Source organism: Gracilinanus agilis, chromosome 2, assembly GCF_016433145.1.
Source record: "Gracilinanus agilis isolate LMUSP501 chromosome 2, AgileGrace, whole genome shotgun sequence".
NCBI classification, from domain to species: domain Eukaryota; kingdom Metazoa; phylum Chordata; class Mammalia; order Didelphimorphia; family Didelphidae; genus Gracilinanus; species Gracilinanus agilis.
Genome location: NC_058131.1, coordinates 713826616 through 713832142, shown reverse-complemented (window position 1 = coordinate 713832142; position 5527 = coordinate 713826616). Strand labels below are relative to the sequence as shown.

General features: G+C 34.5%; 1 non-coding gene across 1 annotated transcript; it reads left to right on the top strand.

The window, feature by feature from the left end:
- The first annotated feature begins 5209 nt into the window (after positions 1-5209).
- Positions 5210-5312, top strand: LOC123238421. The gene has a single exon (XR_006505599.1). It is a non-coding gene; the product is annotated as a U6 spliceosomal RNA (small nuclear RNA).
- Positions 5313-5527: the final 215 nt, after the last annotated feature.

Below are 5527 nucleotides of genomic sequence, written 5' to 3'. Positions count from 1 at the left end.
GCATGGGTCGGGGTGGACATGACTGAGGGTGTAGACTCGAAACTACCACACCAATGCAACTACCAACAATTTGGAAATTGGTCTTGTTCAAGGACACATGACAAAACTAGTGGAAACGCGCATCGGCCAAGGGTGGGGGGGGTGCGGGGGGGGTTGAAGGGGAAAGGGGAGCATGAATCATGTAACCATGTTAAAAATGAATATTAATAAATGTTAAAAAAATAGAGTCAAGATAATATATTTGGCAGGGATATTTTTTAACATACCTCAGAATAAGATTAAAAGCCATGATAAGTCAATAGATACATAGTTGGTGATTAATGTGTAAAAGGGGCAGAGAACTAGATTTGCCAAAAGGGTATTCCATTGAATCACAGATTCTCAAAGTTGACTAGGCCCTCAACAGCCATCTAATCTTAGGTATACCAGAAAATGAATTCTCACTACAATATTCAAGCAAATGATTACCCAGACTTTGTTTGAAGCCCTCCAATTAATAGAAAAATAGATATAGCCCATTCTAATTCTGGGAAGATCTAATGTTTGACAAATTTTCTGTTGTCCCATTCTTCCACTAGCTTGCCAAGAAGTATTGAGAGAATAGTAAAATGGAAATGATGCTGGATTTAGAGTCAGAAAACAGGGATTCACCTTGGGTAGAGTCTGTGGATCTCTTAGATATTGACTTCCTCATCTATAAAATACAAGATTTTGCCTCAATGAGGTCTACAATATCTTCCTACTCCAAATGTATAATCTTATAAGACCAGGGTTTCATTTTTTGCTCTTTCTACTCATTCCTCCTAGAGTAAAAGAGAACTAGATGAATCCATTTTCCATTTGACTTGCCCTAAATTTTGTTGAGCCCCTGGTTTTCTTCTAAGTTCCTTGGGACAAAATGATGCAACTTTGAAGAAAATAAACATTATTGTGAAAGGGGACTACATAAACCTCTACCCACCCAACTACTCCACCTCCCAGGTAAACTCTCTGAAGGTTTCACTGGACATATTGACTTCAATCTAGTCTTTAATCAGGCAGGTACCATAAAGATATACCTTATCTTTAAGATATCTGGCCACTTACATCTACTGGCTGTGTGATTCTGGGCTAGTTAATTAACCCTATTTGCTTCTGTTTACTCATTTGTAAAATGAGCTAGAGAAGGAAATGGCAAACCATTCCACTATCTTTGATAGGAAAACCCCAAATGGAGTTTGAGGTTGCATGTGATTGAAGATATATGTATATAAATTTTAAATATACATATATCCACCTATATCTTTGCATGTATATAGTCATGCAAGATGTACATATGTGTGTTTATATATTTGTGTTTATTTAAATGTGTGTATATATATGTAGATATGTACATATACATTTATAGAAATTATACATCTCTTGAATCTCCACTTTCTTCCACTGTCTTCTATTCCTGGAACACTCTCCCTTTTCATCTCTACTGGATTCCCTGGTTTCCCTTAAGTACAGACTAAAATCTCTTTTGATATAGGAAGCTTTCTTAATTTCTTTTAATTCTTTTGCCTTCCCTCTTTTAACTGTATCCTCTTTTTTCCTGTAAATTGTTTGTTTGTTTATTTATATTTGCTTGTTGTTTCTCTCATTTGATTGTGAGCTTCTTGTTACAGTGTTTGTCTTCTGTCTCTTTTCATAATTCTATTAGCATAGTGCATGTTACATATAATGGGCTTATTAAATGATACTTGATTGATTGAGAACAGCGGGATGATAATTTGTTTAGACTTAGTATGACTTCAGAGCCTAATCTATGCTCTGTACAAATGAGGAACTGAATTTATGTTAATTTGTAATTTTGTCATGAGACTTGAACTTTTGGCATCTTGAATGAAGGAGACAGATTTATTTTAAGGAAGATTTAGATCCATTACAAGCAATGGAAACTCTTGCCACTGATGCAGTATGGAGTCCTAGAAACAGGGCAGGAGGGAGTGCAGAGAAGCAAAATATTTAATTATATTTCAAAAACAATTCCTAGGCTGGGCTGGAATACATAGAAAAAATCAATTATGGTTTCTACAAATTAGGGAAATAAAAAAGAGAAAGTTAAAATAACTGTCGCATTAGGGAGAACAAGTATCTATGTTAGCAGATTTCTTCTAAATTTTAATGAAATCATGAGATACCGAAACTTATGTTAGCAAGGGTGATGATGAGCTCAAGAGAATAGATGTGAAAGCAAAGAATGATGTTGAAGGGCCTTAACTTTTTTCCAGATGGAAATTAGAAAGACATGTGTATTAAGTCTAAAGAGAGAAAAATTGGCAGTGGGTCATGACAGCTTTCTTCAATTACATGGATGTCTCTCATAGAAAGATGGGAATTAGTTGATTTACATTGTCCTTTGTGGTGCAGAGAGGGTGCATAGAGCCATGCAAACTTTACTGCAGAGTTCTTCTATCAGTTAAGGAGATTTTGGAATCCTGGGAAGAGGGCAGTTCGTCCTGGGAACTCATGGAGAGTATCAGGGCTCATCTGAGCTCCTTCTTTAGATTGAAGCCTGGCCTATATTTTGCAGCTTTTCCTTTTAAAATTGTTAATTTAGCCAATTCCTTTGAATCTCCCCAAGCTTCCTTATTCCCATCTTTCATTTCCCTACTTGAATGTCTGAGAAGTTTTGAAATGAGAGTAGATCTGAGAGTTAGTTCAAATTGTTGATAGCTTAGTCAAATAGGGCTTACCCTTGTTACAATTTTACCTATTGAATCATTGTATCCAGCTTTCCTACCCCTTTTGGCTACAAACCCTCTCGGGGCTGAAGTAGGCTGGTTCCTGCCTCCCTTCCCTGACCTGAAGCTTTCTCTAAGTGGCTGTTAGGGCTACCTTGTATCCTCTACCCGATCCAACCTACTCTAGAAGACAATACACAGTTGATCATCATGCTTTAGTATTGATATTTTGTACATTATCCTGGTTCTGCTCACTTCACTTTGTATCACTTCATAAAAGTCTATGTAATTGTTTGTGTGTGTGAGTGTGATCATCTTGTTTTCTCATAGCATAATAATATTCCATTTCAACCTATACCATGACTTGGTCAAGCATTCTCCAATTGATAGACATCCTTTCATTTTTCAGTTCTTTGTCACCACAAAAAAAGATCTGCTCCAAACATTTTTGTACAGGTAGGTTCTTTCCCCCTATCTTTAATCACTCTGGGATGCAGACCTAGCAGTGCTATTGTTGAGTAAATGGGTATATTCTATTTTATGGCACCCTGATATATTTCCAGACTGCTCTCCATAATGGTTGTTTGAGTTCACAGCTGCACCAGCATAATATTAATATCCTGATTTTCCATATCCCCTCCAACATTCATCATATCCCTTTTTTGTCATGTTGGGAAACATACAAAACTAAATATTTTTAAGGAAAAATGGATTTTTAGAGATAGAGATGAAGATGGAATGCATTATAAGCATAGTGTATGGGTAGCCTAAAGGCTAAATAAGCTATGGGAGATAAAGTAACGTATGTAAAAATGATGTAGGAAGAGAAGGTTCTATGTTTTGACTTTTGAGTTCATTGAGTTGAAAAATGTGTTAAGATGTCTGCAAAGACCAAAAAATGGCCTGCGTGCAAAGCTCTTTAAATGGCAAACAGAAGAGATAATATTTAATCTTGAAGTAAAAAGAAGCCATGAGAGATTTTTAAATAGAAAGTTGATGTGGTGAGGTCAGTGTTTTAGGAATATCTATTTGACAACTCTGTAGAGAAGAGATTCATGTGGGCAGAGACTTTTGGCATGGAAATAAATTAGGAGTCTAGTGAAATCACTCAGGCTTTAGGTGATGAGATGCTAACCTAGGACAGTGACTGAGTGAGAGAAGAGGGTGCTTGATAGATGTATTTTAGTAAAAGAAAAAAAAACATGCATAATTTTGCAACTTATAGCAAGTGTGATAAGTGAGACATATAGGAACAAAAGAAGGCTCCCAGATTATCAACCTATGAAACTACAATGATGGTGGTTCTCTCAGCTAAAATAGAGAATTTAAGAAGAGTAGCAGTTTGTGGAAGGGAATATCTTTTGTTTTAGACCTGGTTAGTTTGAAATAACTAAAGGCTTAGATTTTTAATAATGGTAATTGTTAGCATAGGACTGGAGCTCAGGATAGAGATTGTGACTAGAGGTAGATGTAGGAGACATCTACTTAAAACTGTTATTTGGATTCATGGAAACTGATGATGCCACCAAGTGAGAGAGAATAGAGAAAAAAAAGAAAAGACAATCAAGAACATATCTTTGAAGAATGTCCACTTAGCAAATATGACATGAATGAAGAGATAACAGAGGAAACCAAGGAGAGATCATGCATATAAGAAAATAACGATAAGAGCAGCATCACAGATACCCAGATAGGAAAGAATATCTTGGAAAGAAGAGAGTCAGTTTCTGCCAAATTTTGCAAATATATGAAGAATATTCAGCCCAGAGAAGAAATAATTTTAAAAGGAAAGTTAGACTGTTGACTAATTTGAAGAGATCTGTTTCAGTTAAGTAATAAGGTTAGAAGCTGGAATGTAGAGAAATGGATATGTTCTTTGCAAACAACTATTTTTAAAAATGAGGTTTGTTGCAAAAACAGAGAGAAAGGATTATAATGATAATGTAGGATATACTGAGTTTTTATTTTCCCTTTTTTAGATGTATAACATGTATGTGTCACAGAGAACATAGAAAGAATTTCTAGATTGAGGGAGAATAACAATAATTAGAAAAAAAGGTGATGGAGAAATTTATTGAAGAAAATAAGATGAGAAGGGAGCAAGAGTACAAGATGAAGTGCTGGATTTGGTGATTAGAAATGTCATATTTTTATCAGACATTTGAGTAAAAGAGACTATAATGGAGAATTTTCAAAGTCACATAAGAAAGGGATTCTTGATAAATGACCTCAGATTTTAAAGAAGTCAATATTTCAAAATGTATTTTTATAATTTTAAAATATTTTATAAAACATTTAAACATAATAAAATATATCACATATAATACACAAGCATATAGTATATGTAATATATCATAAATATAATAAAAATAAAATTTTATAAAATTTATAAAATTATTGACCATATTTTAAAAAAGTGACATACATTTACTCTAGGTAGGTCTGAGAATTAAAGTTCATATTCTTTCATTTGGTTGATTGAAAAAAAAATGTCATAATGCTTGCTTTGGCAGCACATACACAAAAATTGGAATGCTACTGAGGAGATTGTCATGGCTGCTACTTATGAATGACATGAAAATTCATGAAGCATACCATATTTTTACATGAGAAGGAACAAAAGTAAATGAAGTGGAATGGGAAGATAGAGTGATGGGAAATGTTTAAATATTACTATCAATCGAATTTGCTCATAAAAATGAATAACTTCCACAGTTATCTGGGTAAAAAAATATTCTAGCCTCTAGTTTGAAGGAATAAGAAAATGGGCAGAATTGATAGAAGGGAGAGTAAACAGGGGAGGTGTTAGTCAGAAACAA